Source organism: Triticum dicoccoides, chromosome 7A (assembly GCF_002162155.2).
Source record: "Triticum dicoccoides isolate Atlit2015 ecotype Zavitan chromosome 7A, WEW_v2.0, whole genome shotgun sequence".
NCBI lineage: Eukaryota > Viridiplantae > Streptophyta > Magnoliopsida > Poales > Poaceae > Triticum > Triticum dicoccoides.
In genome coordinates this window covers 597475327-597489374 of record NC_041392.1, presented here as the reverse complement: position 1 = coordinate 597489374, position 14048 = coordinate 597475327, and the positions used below count along the sequence as shown (strand labels likewise).

The 14048-nt window shown below is 44.2% G+C and overlaps 1 pseudogene; it reads left to right on the top strand.

The window, feature by feature from the left end:
• The first annotated feature begins 256 nt into the window (after positions 1 to 256).
• On the top strand, positions 257 to 4206 carry LOC119333682 (annotated as a pseudogene).
• The last annotated feature ends 9842 nt before the right edge of the window (positions 4207 to 14048 follow it).

Below are 14048 nucleotides of genomic sequence, written 5' to 3'. Positions count from 1 at the left end.
GTGAAGACATTCTCCTTAGTAGATGATCATCCTCAGCCAAAACTCACGCCCATTGGCCATGTGCATTTCCCGTACCGCTAATCAAACACTTGGCTGCTAATTCATGTTTGAGCATCGATCGGTCTCCTCGTGAGAATCTTATGTTGTAATTTTCTTCCTAGCACCAACCTGGGGAGTGCCCAACCCACTAGACATGCCTAGGCCGCCCAGAACACATGGCAACATTACGGTCACGCGGTGACCACGCGACGGGCATGCGAGTTTACGCGCTCTAGAGTTGAGGCCCTCGGCCACCGCCCAAACCTTGACGTATCGCCACCAAACCATGTATTTATGATTAAATAGGTCCTTATGTAACTAGAAATGATTTTTGTAAAAAATAAATAGCAAACTATGAGGCAGCTGCAGTTCAAATTTGACCCGCTTCCAACTGAATCGGCGAAAATTTGTCTTTTTCACAAGAGGTGGATCAAAAAAAATTACACCCAACCATTTTGTCAATTGTGCATTAAATATGGCCTAGTATTTTATAAAAATGATTTGGTCCAATTTTGCAACAATTATTTGGTAGTTCCTTCATGAAAAAACCTCCTTTCGAGCACTCAAAAAATGGAAAATGGTTTTTTCGTCCAACGAAAATGAAAACTTCCTTAGGCAACATTGTTTGCCATTCCAATATGCACCCTTGTGCACAATATGAGATCATTTGAACAAACTTTGCCATGAATGTGGCCATAAGATTGATCATTTGGCTTGAAAGCCATTGATCTCCACACGTGATAGCTCGTTTCTGAGAACACTTTTTTAAAATAATTGCCATATTACAAGTTTGTTATTTTTCCTGGGAACTTGGCCACAAATAATGACACAATGCGAAGGTTTCCCATTTTTTGATTTTTTTTTGAATTTTTTATGCCCATTTCAAAATGCGGTCAAAACGGCGAGAATGACCGTTCCTAGCTAGTGGTTGAATCTTGGGATTTTTTTGGTGTTTCTCTGATTAAATAGGTACTTATGTAACTATAAATGATTTTTGGAAAAAATAAATAGCAAACTATGAGGCAGCTGCAGTTCAAATTTGACCCGCTTCCTACTAAATCGACGGAAATTTGTCTTTTTCACGAGAGGAGGATCAAAACTTTTTACACCCAACCATTTTGTCAATTGTGCATTAAATATGTCCTAGTATTTTAGAAAATCGATTTGGTCCAATTTTGCAACAAATATATGGTAGGTCCTTCACAAAAAAACTCATTTCGGGCACTCGGAAAATGGAAAATGTATTTTCCGTGCAAAGAAAATGAAAACTCCCTTAGGCAACATTGTTTAGAATTCCAAGATGCAACATTGTGCACAATATGATATCATTTGAACAAACTATGCCATGAATGTGGCCATAAGATTGATCATTTGGCTTGAAAGCCATGAATCTTCACACTAGATAGCTTGTTTCTGAGAACACTTTTTTAAAATAATTGTCGTATTACAAGTTTATTATTTTTCCTGGTAACTTGGTCACATATAATGACGCAATGCGAAGGTTTTCCAAAAAAAAATTGAATTTTTTACGCCCGTTTCAAAATGCGGTCAAAACGGCGGGCTTGACCGTTCCTAGCTAGTGGTTGAATCTTGGAATTTTTTTGGCGTTTCTATGATTAAATAGATACTTATGTACCTAGAAATGATTTTCGAAAAAAATAAAGAGCAAACTACGAGGCAGCTACAGTTCAAATTTGACCCGCTTCCACCTGAATCAGCGGAAATTTGTCTTTTTCACTAGAGGTGAATCAAGGCTTTTTACACCCAACCATTGTGTCAATTGTGCATTAAACATGTCCTAGTATTTTATAAAATCGATTTTGTCCATTTTGTACAAAATTTATTTGGTAGTTCCTTCACAAAAATACCTCATTTCGGGCACTCGAAAAATGGAAAAATGGTTTTTTCGTCCAAAGAAAATGAGAACTTCCTTAGGCAATATTGTTTGCCATTCCAAAATGCACCCTTTTGCACAATATGAGATCATTTAAACAAACTATGCCAAGAATGTGGCCATAAGATTGATCATTTGCCTTGAAAGCCATTGATCATTTGCACAATATTGTTTCAGAGAACACTTTTTTAAAATAATTGCCGTATTGCAAGTTTATTATTTTTCCTGGGAACTTGGCCACATATAATGACACAATGCGAAGGTTTCAGAATTTTTTGATTTTTTTTGAATATTTTATGCCCGTTTCAAAATGCGGTCAAACCAGCGGGAATGACCGTTCCTAGCTAGTGGTTAAATCTTGGAAACCTTTTGATGTTTCTCTGATTAAATAGATACTTATATACCTAGAAATTATTTTTGAAAAAAATAAAGAGCAAACTACAAGGCAATTACAGTTCAAATTTGACCCGCTTCCAGCTGAATCGGCGAACATTTGTCTTTTTCATGAGAGCTGGATCAAAACTTTTTACACCCAACCATTTGGTCAATTGTGCATTAAATATGGCCTAGTATTTTAGAAAATGATTTGGTCCAATTTTGCAACAAATATTTGGCAGGTCCTTCACAAAAAACCCTCTTTTCGGGCACTCGAAAAATGAAAAATGAATTTTCCGTGCAAAGAAAATGAAAACATTCTTATGTAACATTGTTTGCCATTCCAAGATGCACCATTGTGCTCAATATAAGATCATTTATTTGAATTTTTCATGTGAAAAAGTAGAAGAAAAACAAAAGAATGTCGAGGTACATGCTTTTTTGAAACACAATTTGTCTTTTTGATGAGAGGTGGATCGAAAGCATTTTACATCTAAAGATTAGGTCAACTGTACATAAAATGTTGTCTTATAGTTTTGGAAAATGGAGTGGTGCTGTAAACATTTTTTGCACTCCGAAAATAGAAAATGATTGCCCCCCTAAAAACTCATTTCTCATAACAATTTTTAAAAGATATTTGTCTTATTCCAATTCCAAGTTTGTTAGTTTTCATAAAAACTATGTAACATTTGGTGACACAATAAAAATGTTTCTTTTTGAATTTCTCATATCATATAATTGTTTATATGATTCAACACCTTTTTTTGAAAAAATATGGCTCAACACCTTATTTTTAGTCGATTACGACCAATTTAGAAGGTCATAACGTCTACTGGTTCTGATTGGTCCATGGACATGTCACGCAGATCGTGCTCAAACGCCGTCGGATGCTCTCGGATCCGACGGCAGCCCTTTCTCCCTCACCCCCTCCCCATCTTTGTCTCAAAAAAAGAAAAGAGAAAACTCCCTCACCCTCTCACCCCACGAACCCTAGCGCTCCCTCTCCCCCATACCTCCCCTCGTCTCCCACATCGCCGCCGCCACCCTGCCGATCCCATCCCTCCCGATTCAGATCCGACCCCGCCGCCCGCGCCCGCGCGCCACCACCCGCTCCTCGTCGCCTCCCGGAGGACGTCCGCCGCTCTTCCTCCGCCTGTCCCGGAGGCCTCAGTCGGTGCCCTCCGCCGCAGGGCCGCCGCGCTCGTCCCACCCTCGGCGCCGCACCTCCACCGCCATCTCCGCTGGGTCCTCGTCGACGCCTCCGCCCCTTCCCCGTCCAGCGCACCGCTCAGGAACAAGCACTGGAAGGACCTGGTGGTCACTGTCCGGGATGGCGTGCTCATCCCGCGGCCTGAGACGGAGGCCGTCGTGGACATGGTCGCCACCACCAACTGCGAGCGGGGGTCCTGGTCCTCTCCCTCGTCGTCCTTGGCGGCGGCATCGCGGCTTGGCGCCATCGCCGTGCCCTGTGTCGATGTCTCGATCAGCTTCATGGATCACCGTCTTCACGGTACGCACGCACACATGTCTAAAATCCACAGTCAACAGTTTGGTGTACGCGCTGACTACTGAGTCATGAGCCATGCGTGTGGTTGTGCTTGTGCAGAGGTTGGTCGAAGAGGGCTAGAGTTCATGCCGTTCCTGCTGTCCCTGTCCGTGTTCCTCTTCGGCACCTCCTGGTTCATCTTTGACCTCATCCTGGTGAGATTTCCATCCAACCCTCCCCATCCCCACGGTGCTCTTTCTAGTTAGTACTCGTCCGAGAGAGTTGCAGTACCAACCGTTAGTTCTTGGTATATCAGGTGGCCAAGACTGTAGCTGATGAGATGAATAACTACCTCTTGTTTGAGCACACTCTGCAAATTGTGCCTGTCCCACTGGAGAAAATATGGAGCTAAATTGAGCCAAGATTGTACCTCTTGTTAGTTATTGGAGCTAAATTGGTCAGGTTGAAAATGCTGGAGCTAAAGAGGTTGATTATTGGGTAGTTAGTCCAGTTTTATTGAGATTAAATATGTGTGAGTCAGCTGTGAGATGCACAATTTTGTATTGTGATTTCTGGAACCCTACTGTTTAGATGAGGTTTTGTTGTCCTTTTGAACGGTTGGTACCCCAGATTTGTGCTATAGCTGTGTTTACTATAGAGTGTAGACTCATGGCATGTACTCTGACAAAATATTTAAAGGGTTAAATAATGCTGAAATGCCCTGCTGTAGTGTAGCTCTACTGATGATGCAGATTGATAGATCTTTTATGTTTGTGTTCGATTTGATGCCATGTCGACTTGCTTGCTTAATCATGAAGTAAATTGCTCGGTGCAGTTATTTTCTGAAAGATGCTCTCCATAGCCTCACTGTGAAGTTGACATCCAGGTTCATAGAGATCTCTAGGAGTGGGCAGACCAGTGAGCTCAATAATATCAAAGGCTTTGGCTTCGTCATGAACATTTCCTGTCATCCACTCAAGGACCCAAGTCTTCGGATCTCTGTTGTAACCACGTATGTGAAGTGTGGCATAAAATTGGAGCAGCAACTCTTCGTTCCAGTGCTCTTGGTCGGTGATGAAAGGCAACAATCCAACCTCTTTGAAGCAATCCAGAGCTTCTTCCAAACAGGGCAGACCAGCTATTGCTTCGGTGTCAAGACGCATATGTGGGAAGATGCGACCTTGATTGTACAGAATGCAGGAGTAATAGCTTCGCTGCGGATAGCTCCAGAACCGATCAGAAGATATTCGTTCCCTTCAGTAGGGGTTCTTGGAGCTATTGAAGAAGGTGTTGTCTGCTTTGAAGCCGTTGACATTGAAGGATCTAGGTACTGTTGCAGGACCTGGAAACCTGGGCAACCTTGGCATTGGCTTCTGTACCTGAGGCCTATGCTCAATATGATAGTCAAACTGAGGACTAGCAGGAGGTGCAGGAACAGAAGGAGTAGCATCATTGGCTTTGCTGACTTTTGGTTCTTGGGTTGGTGTAGGCTTCACATTTGCTTCAGCCATGACAACGTCAGTGGCTTCATTGGTGTTGGTGGTGGCAGCCTCAAGATTTTCTACCTCCATTTGATGAGCTGGAGGGTCGGGCACAGACATGTTCTCCTCGAGAACAGCTTCTTCAGTAGTTGGGGGAGTAGGGACACGTTCTTATTCTTGGGTGTCATCGGCTGATGCAGCCGGAATGTCTTCAGCAGCTTTAGCCTCAGACTCGGCGACTTGAGACCTTGGTCCTTTGCGAAGCCTGCGTAACGCTGGTGACGCTTTTGGAGATGGAGTTGGCTGGGTCTCAAAGTCATCTTCTTCTTCTTGCCGGGGTGGTGTGACTCGTTGTTGTGGGTGATCAGCCCATGATGCATCCTGAGCAATTGGCGTCAGAGGATGACCACTGCTGATGAGTTCGCTGTGCATAAGCACAGGTGATGATACCTGTTGGTGCTCGATCAGAGGAAGAACTACATCATCGTCAACATTGTCATGGTGACCAATGTCTTCAGCAGCGGTGGGATCAGCTGCTGGAATGTCTTCAGCTTCATGAGCCTCTGTGAAAGCAGGCTCATGGACAGTCAGTTGGCGCTCTTGATGTTCAGCGGCAGGGCGAACCATGGAGATAGGTTCAACAATTAAGGGCTCTGTGGGAGCAGCCCGTTCCTTCTTGGCTTTCCGCTTCTTCTTGGAGGGAGAAGCAGTAGAGGCTTCAGGATGTTTCCTTTTTCTGGCTTCAGCCTCAGCAGTCCTCATCTTCTTCAGTTCTGAAGCGGTAGACCTGGCTTTTGGCTTCGAGCCAGTCATGCTGGTTGGGAAGACAATGGGATGTGCTTCCTGCCTTGGTGCGTCGGGATCGGCCATAGCGGGCTTCTTCTTCTGCTGCTTTGCAGCCATCCTGGGGTCGATGCCAGGATGCCCAAGGGCCTTGCGCTTCTCAGCCTCATTGTAGGCTTGCACACACTTGTCAGCCAGGCTCTTCATGCGCTCACGAGAACCTTGAGCTTCTTCACACTTCTTGAGAAAGGCTTTTTTGAGCTCGTGTAGCATGATCTTGAAGCTCTTGACCTCTTGCACGCTGAGCTTGGCCATATGCTTCTTGAATTGAGCTTTCTCAAAGTCAATCTTCTGCTTCAGTTCAACGATGCGCTGGGCTATAGCTAACTCTGAAGTAATGGCGCCATGGAAGGCAACACTGAGGCCAATGGGAAGTTGCAGATCTTCAAAGCTGAGGTTGGGCGTGTCAAACCACTCATCGACGAAGTCGTGGACGATTGCCATGTCGAAGAGAGGCAAATTGTTGAAGATTTCTGCTTCTTCTTTGCTCTTGATCAGTTGCTCAAGAGCGTCATCTGCAAGATCTTCATCACTAGACAGATCAATGGCATCGTTGCGCAGAATAGCAGCAGCAGTCAGTTCTTGGCTGGTATGTGGCAGAGGCATCTTGACTCTCGGAGGCTTGGAGATGCGTGACAGATCTTCAGACTGCACACTGTCTTCAGGAGGTGCAGTAGCCAGTGGCTTCGCCCGTGAGATTTTTGGTGCTGAGGCAGGCTTTGAAGCTTTAGGCAGCTTTGGCTTCTGCGGCTTTGGAGTAGGAGCTGGGGCTTCATTAGTGTCAGCATCATCATCAGAATGATCCACTTTGGCACCTTGAACTGAGATGTGAGTGATGAGGCCATCCAGGTTATAGAAGGGCCCAACAAGATTGGGTTCAGCTTCGCGGGTGCCATCGGCACGGGGAGCAGAGGGACCAGGGTTGAAGTCTAGTCCCAATGACTTCTTATTCTGCTTCGCCGAATTCTGGGCAAACTGGAAGTTGCGCTTGAATAGATGGTCGTCACGACACCATAGCAGTGATGATGGGTCAGCATCCGCAGGCTGTGGTCCACGGACCATGCAGGGATAGAAGCCTTGTTCAATGGCTTCATCTCTGGACCTGGGTTGAAGATTTCTATATAGGATGTCTCCCCATGGTCGCTTGATGGCATTCTTCTTAGCGTATTCCTTTGTCACAAACCTGTACTTGAACCACTATTCTGCCCAATATCGTCGAATCCATTGGATTCGTGTCTTGCGCTGATTGTAATCCTCTTCTGGATCTGTCTTGTACAGTTCTGAGAGGTCATCGGGCAGATCTCTTGACGTTTCACCTCGACGCTTTCTGCCACCCTTCCTTGCTGATTTCTCTGCAGTCATGAACTTTAAACTGAATGGCTTCAATATGTTCAAAGGCTTCAAGGGCTTTCGCTTGCTGGACAAACAGGAACTGGCTTCGGGAGAATTTATATGATGTTGTAAGAATTCTACAAATGAATGCAGACTATGAGAACCAAGGGATTCTCCCATGGACATGTACCTGTGACAGCATTAAGGTGCGAGGGAAGGGGAAGAGGTCATATGCATTCTTAGAAGATTTTGAAGATAAATCAGTTTAGAAGACATTGACCTCATCGGGCGAAGACATTCACTCATAGATAAGGAGTTGGTTCCAGATTTGTACGAATCCACATATCAGTACAAGTGAGGAATCTAACTACTTTGTGAAGCATAAGTGAACATACTAGGCATAATATGAGATGCAGTATGAAGTGGATCCAACTTGTGTGAACAGAAACTGCTTGTGGTAGAAAGTGAAGAATCTAAAGGATCAAAGGGGCCGTAAAAAGGAAGTTTTATTTACCACACAAGGAACTGCTAGACGGAGTGGAAGAGGAGGCCGAGCAGTTCGATCGTTCGTGCCCTAACTTGGCGACAGAGGACACCTACGGCGACGGCGGAGAAGACGATGTCCGCGGACGGCGTGATGACGGCGTCGGAGAGGTCGCAGCAGCTAAGCGCTTCGTCGCCAGCGTCGTCGAGGGCTAGCGGTGGCTCTAGGGTTCGTGCGAGAGTGGAAGAAAGGATAATGACTGTGGTAAGGCGTGTATTTACAGGGACAGGGACGGCACCGCGTTATTACACAGGTGCACCTGGCGATTCACATCTGAAGAACACATGGCCATCATGCAACATATCGGAGGTTGTTCCACGTTCCCACGCACGCCTGGATTGTCGGGTGGTCGTTCCCACTTCTCCGGGTTTCAGGTGAAGGAATTAGCATTGAAACTAGACTTAATGTTTTTCTCTGTATCTTCTGCTGACAAGGACGCAGAGAAGACATTCGACAGTTTCAATAGAATGCATATAATTTGGAGAGATAGAGTTTGAGATAGAAAGCATAGAGAGGTTAGGGTCCGATCACATTCACTTAGTTCAAAAGATTCAATCAAGAAGACATAGCTATAAGTGAATGCTATAGAGGACAGAACACTAGTATATATATATGATCAACATAATGAAGATAATCATGAAGATATGTTGAGATTTGAAGTCAAACCAAATGTGAAGACACAGCAAATGTAACACCATGGGTAAAACACTTCAAACAGACGAATTTTGTGGTGGTGTTACCCACCGTTTAGGAAGTATTAGACCCAGACACGGCGCACAATTATCGTGGCGCTCCGAAGTCAAATTCCACATTAATGTATTCACACTTAGAATGTATGTCTTCATTGATTGAAGATATACTTTACTTCGTGTGTTGCACATCTAAGTCATCAATATGCATAAGTGTTAGGATGTATGCCTGATCACAGTACATTTGAGGATTCAAAGATATTTAGCTCACACCGTAACTTGCAAAATCTCTTCTCATCCAAGGGCTTGGTGAAGATATTTTCTAATTGCTCTTCAGTGTTGACGTGTATGATATCAATATCTTCCTTCACAACATGATCTCTGAGAAAGTGATGACGAATTTCAATGTGCTTTGTCTTCGAGTGCTGAACTGGGTTGTTGGCAATCTTGATGGCGCTTTCGTTGTCGCAGTAGAGTGGCACTTGCTTCAGACGAATGCCATAGTCTTTGAGTGTTTGCTTCATCCACAGAAGCTGAGCGCAGCAAGATCCAGCAGCAATGTATTCAGATTCAGGAGTGGAGAGAGATACACAGTTCTGCTTCTTTGAAGACCAACATACAAGTGATCGTCCCAGAAAATAACATGTGCCTGATGTAGACTTGCGATCCACCTTGTTACCAGCATAATCAGCATCCGAGAATACAACCAGATCAAACTCTGAGCCCTTTGGATACCATAATCCTAGAGTTCGGGTGTAAGCCAAATATCAAAGAATTCGCTTCACAGCTAAGTGATGCGATTCCTTTGGTGCCGCTTGGAATCGAGCACACATGCAAACACTAAGCATAATATCTGGCCTAGATGCACATAGATAAAGTAAAGAACCAATCATGGAGCGGTATACCTTTTGATCGAACTCTTTACCATTGTCGTCGGGACCCAGATGATGTTTGGCTGGCATTGGCGTCGTGAAGCCTTTGAAGTCTTGCATACCAAACTTCTTCAGGCAATCTTTGAGATACTTCTCTTGAGATATAAAGATGTCGTTGCGTTGCTGACGTATTTGAAGACCAAGGAAGAACTTCAGGTCACCCATCATGGACATCTGATATTGCTCTTGCATCATATATCCAAACTCTTCACTGTATTTCTGATTGGTGCAGCCGAAGATAATGTCATCCACATATATTTGGCACACTAAAAGTTCACCATCATATGTCTTCGTGAAGAGAGTGGGGTTGAGGGAACCAGATTTGAAGCCTTTGCTCTTCAGGAAGCCTTTGAGTGTGTCATACCAAGCCCGAGGGGCTTGTTTGAGGCCATATAGTGCCTTGTTGAGCTTGTATACCATGCCAGGATGTTTTGGATCTTCAAAGCCAGGCGGTTGTGCAACATACACTTCTTCTTCAATCTTGCCATTGAGAAAAGCGCTCTTCACATCCATTTGATATAGAAGTATGTTGTGATGATTTGCATAGGCCAGCAGTATGCGTATGGCTTCAAGTCTAGCCACAGGAGCAAATGTTTCATCAAAGTAAATCCCTTCAACTTGAGTGTATCCTTGAGCAACGAGACGAGCTTTGTTTCTGACAACTTGACCATGCTCATCTTGCTTGTTGTGATATATCCATTTGGTGCCTATTATATTGTGCTTCCGAGGATTAGGACGCTTAACCAGTTCCCATACATTATTCAGCTCACACTTTTGAAGCTCTTCTTGCATAGCTTGAATCCATTCAGGTTCCATGAAGGCTTCTTCTACTTTCTTGGGTTCTGTTATTGAGACGAAATAGAAGTGCCCACAGAAATTTGCTAGCTGTGTTGCCCTTGAACGAGTGAGTGGACCTAGTGCATTGATGCTATCGATTATTCTCTCAATCTGCACTTCATTTGCAACACGAGGATGTACAGGACGAAGATTTTGCTCTTGCTGATCATTGTCATTGTTAGAGGGATTGTCTTCAGGCTGAGCATTGTCTTCAGGTTGATCAGGTGCGGAGATGATAAGTTCTTCTTCAGGTTGAGCTTCAGAAGGTATGATTTCTTCAGTTCCCATAAGTTTGATTGATTCACTGGATGGAACTTCATCTAGCACATTTGGCAAGTGCTCTCTTTGTGAGCCGTTGGTTTCATCGAACTGCACATCCACTGTTTCAACCACTTTGTAATGAAAGAGATTGAAGACTCTGTAGGAGTGCGAATCCTTTCCATATCCAAGCATAAAACCCTCATGTGCTTTTGGTGCAAATTTTGAAGCGTGATGTGGATCCTTGATCCAGCACTTGGCGCCAAATACTCTGAAGTAACTGACATTTGGCTTCTTGCCAGTAAGGAGCTCGTAGGATGTCTTGTTCAGAAGCTTGTGAAGATAAACACGGTTGATGATATGGCATGCGGTGTCAATGGCTTCAGGCCAGAATTTTCTTGGAGTCTTGTATTCATCAAGCATCGTCCGAGCCATCTCAATAAGTGTTCTGTTCTTGCGTTCGACGACGCCATTCTGCTGTGGCGTGTACGGAGCTGAGAATTCGTGTGTGATGCCCAAAGTATCAAGATATGTATCTAGGCCAGTGTTCTTGAATTGAGTGCCATTGTCACTTCTGATGTGCTTTATCTTGGCCCCATAGTTGTTCATTGCTCGATTGGCGAAGTGTCTGAAGAAATCCTGCACTTCAGTCTTGTAAAGGATTATATGCACCCAAGTATATCTTGAATAATCATCAACAATGACAAAGCCATAGAGACAAGCAGTAGTAGTAAGAGTTGAGTAATGAGTGGGACCGAAAAGATCCATGTGTAGCAGTTCGAAGGGTTAAGTCGTTGTCATGATTGTCTTCGAGGGATGCTTGGCCCTCGTCATCTTTCCTGCTTCACAGGCACCGCATAAGTGATCCTTCTTGAACTTGACGCCCTCGATGCCTATGACATGCTTCTTCCTTGCAAGGGTGTGGAGGTTCCTCATGCCAGCATGCCCTAGCCTTTGATGCAAGAGCCAGCATTCAGAAGCTTTTGCTAGAAGACATACTGCAAGTTGTGGTCCTGCTGAGAAATCTACAACATACAAATCATCTTTTCGATACCCTTCAAACACTAGAGACTTGTCAGATTCCATTAGTACAAGGCAACGATATATTCCAAACATCACAATCATGTTAAATCACAAAGCATTGAGACAGACATTAAGTTGAAACCAAGGGATTCAACAAGCATGACTTTATCCATGTGTTGATCCTTTGAGATTGCAACTCTACCTAGACCCAATACCTTGCTTTTACCAGTGTCAGCAAATGTGATGTGACTTTTGTCTGATGGACGTAAAGTTGAGTCCATGAGAAGGCTTCGCTTGCCAGTCATGTGATTTTTACACCCACTATCAATAATCCATTCTGAAGCAGCTGGTGTCGTACCCTATAGTGCAGTTAGGGGGATAGGCTTCACGAAGAGAATTGTGAAGCAAAAACATTTGACGAACGAGTGGATTATTAAAGCTTAGATCGAGATTAGGACAGATAGAGCAAGTTGCAAGCGATTCAGAAACAAAGTACATAGTAAGACCATTTGGGCATTTGATCTTGCGCCCTACAAGATGTTTAAGGTCCCCAGCAATAGTGTCAGACGATTTTGGTTTTCGGCTGGAGACCTTTCCCTGCAAAAGAGAGTTAAGCTTTCTTAGCCACCCACATCTTCAGGGGTGGCTTTGAAGCAATAAGTCTAAGTGCAGCATCTAAGAACTTTGGCTTTGGAGCCCTAGCAAAAAGTCTTGCAGGTGGACAATAGTATTCATAAGAATAAGCAGAATAGTTCTTGGTCTTATGAACATGGCGGTTTGATGAACCGTGCTCATATTCATAGGCCTGAGTATGGCTTCCCTGCAAAACATTTGCGTTAGTGTGACTCAGGTGAGTCCTCTGTCTGTATGAAGCCTTTGGACCGTATGAGGCCTATGGTCTGGGGTTTGTCTTCTTCACCTGTGGTGTCATGATGACATTCACAGGAAGATTCTCCAAACACCTTTTCGGCACCCAGATCTTCTTCATAGGCGGTCCATTCCTGCAGTTAGTACCAATATACCTGGCAAACACTTCACCATTCTGATTCTTAAACAGTTTATAGTTTGCATCAAAGGATTCATCAATAACAATGGGGTTAGCACAAGTGAAGCCAGATAGAGTGGATGGATCTGCTGAAGGTTCCTTGGCAGCAACCCATGTGGTTTTGGGGTACTGCTCAGGTTTCCAGTAAGAGCCATCAGCATTCATTTTCCTTGCGAACCCAACACCCTCTTTCCTAGGGTTTCAGTTCAGGATCTGCCTTTTGAGGACATCACATAGTGTCTGATGCCCTTTGAGAGTTTTGTACATCCCTATTTCAAGCAGTGTCTTCAACCTAGCATTCTCATCAGCAATAGCAGTGGTGTCCTCAGCAGAGGGGTTAGTTTCCACATCAACAGTTGAAGATATTGCAACAGTAGCAGCAGTAGAACATTCAGTAACAGGAGTAGCGTTATCACGCTCAATGCATTTAAGACATGGTGGTTCAAATCCTTCCTGGGCTGAACTGATCTGTTCGGCGCAAAGTGACTCATTTTCCTTTTGAAGATCTTCATGAGCCACTCTCAATTTCTCGAGTTCTTCATGAGTTGTTGAGAGTGTTTCATGACGACTTTCAAGCTTCTCATACTTAATATGAAGAGTTTTTATGTCTTCAATTAAGGACTGAGATCGAGTCATTTCAGCGTCCAACATGTCATCGCTTTTGTCTAACAGTTTTTGAATATGTTCCATAGCTTTCTGTTGTTTAGTGACAAGGGAAGCAAGTTTTGCATAGCTGGGTCCAAATTCATCACCAGATTCATCATCACTGGATTCAGATAGATAGCATTCAATTACCTTAGCATCATTTGCCATAAGGCATGATGCAGAAGATGATGATTCTGGTTCGAAAGTCATCGCTTTGAGTGACTCCTTAAAGTCCTCGAACCGAGGATCATGACGAGTTCGATGATCCTCATAGACCTCCAAGAGACGGTCCCAGATGAGCTTTGCATGATCGAGATGCATGACATTCCTAAACTGATTTTCAGATAGACAGGAGCAGATGACGTCCTTTGCCGTGAGGTTGAGAAGAGTGTACTTGCGAATGTCATCAGCTTCCGCCATTTTGCATAGATCGGTCAGACAAATCTCAGTGACGGTCCATAGCTCGCTGTTTGTTGCCATGAGGCGCTTCTTCATCATGGCCTTCCACTTGGGATACTCGTGACCGTCAAAGATGCGGCATGACACAGTCTTCATACATGTGGTCGACATAACTGAAACTCCAGGCGGTTAAACCAAAATCACACAGAACAAGGGAGTACCTTGC